This window comes from Triticum dicoccoides, chromosome 7B, assembly GCF_002162155.2.
Source record: "Triticum dicoccoides isolate Atlit2015 ecotype Zavitan chromosome 7B, WEW_v2.0, whole genome shotgun sequence".
In the NCBI taxonomy this organism is placed as follows: domain Eukaryota; kingdom Viridiplantae; phylum Streptophyta; class Magnoliopsida; order Poales; family Poaceae; genus Triticum; species Triticum dicoccoides.
Window position 1 is genome coordinate 382,657,691 of NC_041393.1, and position 305 is coordinate 382,657,995.

A 305-nucleotide genomic window follows, 5' to 3' on the forward strand; every position below is an offset into this window, starting at 1 on the left:
AGCGATGTCGCGATGGTCGACGGCTACGCGGAAGCAGCGCCAAGTCTCTGGATGGATCCGAAGTTGGAGCCGCTCCGGTGCCGTGAACAACGGCGGGGGTGAGTTGGCTCTGGTACGGTTCACGCAGCCGTCGTCGAGGCAGCACCAGCAGCATGGAGTAAGAGGCACACGGCCCAGTGCATGATGGCAATTGGACAATGTCTCCGGCATTAGGGAGGAGGGCGGCTGTGAAATTGGTGTGGTGGGGGCGCCATGGAGCTGGGGCTGAGGTTTCGCGGCTCGGGAGAAGGGAGCTTCCTGGGAAG